General features: G+C 41.1%; 1 non-coding gene across 1 annotated transcript; it reads right to left on the bottom strand.

Annotated features, from left to right (window-relative positions):
• Positions 1-379: 379 nt before the first annotated feature.
• LOC141589061 (small nucleolar RNA R71) lies at positions 380-486 on the bottom strand. The gene has a single exon (XR_012520015.1). It is a non-coding gene; the product is annotated as a small nucleolar RNA R71 (small nucleolar RNA).
• Positions 487-1089: the final 603 nt, after the last annotated feature.

The raw sequence follows: 1089 nt of genomic DNA, 5'->3' as shown, positions 1-1089 counted from the left end.
ACCTACAATGCCTAAATTTTCATCACATTCCGTACCCACCGAGGAGAACCTAGCCAATGGTACTCCCACACCACAACATCTAACCGGAAATTTTATTGCTAAATCCGCCTTTATCCAATTAGTCGAAAGGAGCCAATTTGGGGGGATGCCTAGTGAAGACCCTCATTCTCATATGGAAACCTTTTGTGACTATTGTGATGCGATTTCTCAAACCGGTGTAACTCAAGACCAAATTCGATGGGTCTTATTTCCTTTTTCTCTAATTGGCACCGCGAAACAATGGTTGAAGGGCCTTGATAAGGCCACTCTCGGAATTGGTTCTTGGAAGAAGCTAGCTCTAGCTTTCTACAAAAAATTCTACCCACCGGAAAAGACTAACATGCTAAGAGCTCAAATTACGGGTTTTAAGCAAAGGGATGAAGAATCTTTGTATGAAGCTTGGGAGCGGTTCAAGGGAATTTGTCGCTCATGTCCTCACCATGGACTTAGCGAATGGTTCTTGGTACAACAATTTTGGAACGGTTTATATGAAGATTCAAGGAACATTCTCAACATGGGATCAAATGGAATGTTCACCGAAGTTGATGACAATCAAACATGGAACAAAATTGAGGAAATGGCGGTCCATAACTCACAATATAGTAGACCTCGCAAGGCTACTAGAGGAGGAAAGCATGAAGTGGACTCCGTTACTCAATTGGGTGCTCAACTTAGTGCTCACATTGACACAATCAATTTGATGTTTGAAAAAGCTATGGCTAGACTTGAAGAAGTCTCAAAATCACCAAAGCATCATGTTAATGCCATGACGGCATCTTCATCAATCCCAAGTGGGATATGTGAGAATTGTGGAACTTTGGGACATGACCAAAGTGAATGTAGGGGAACAAATGAACAAGTGAATGCTTTCCAAGCATACAAGAGTGGTACCCCTTATTCCAACTATTACAATGAAAACACCAAATTCCATCCAAATCTCTCATACAAAAGCCAAAATGTTCAAAACCCTCAAACAACATACACCCCACCTCCCATGAGAAACCAAAATCAAAGACCCTTTTACAATCAAAACCAAGGTTACCAAAATCA

The sequence above is a fragment of the Silene latifolia genome, chromosome 6 (genome assembly GCF_048544455.1).
Source record: "Silene latifolia isolate original U9 population chromosome 6, ASM4854445v1, whole genome shotgun sequence".
Classification (NCBI taxonomy): Eukaryota; Viridiplantae; Streptophyta; class Magnoliopsida; order Caryophyllales; family Caryophyllaceae; genus Silene; species Silene latifolia.
Note: the sequence above shows the minus strand (reverse complement) of the source record. Positions and strands in the feature narration are given on the sequence as shown.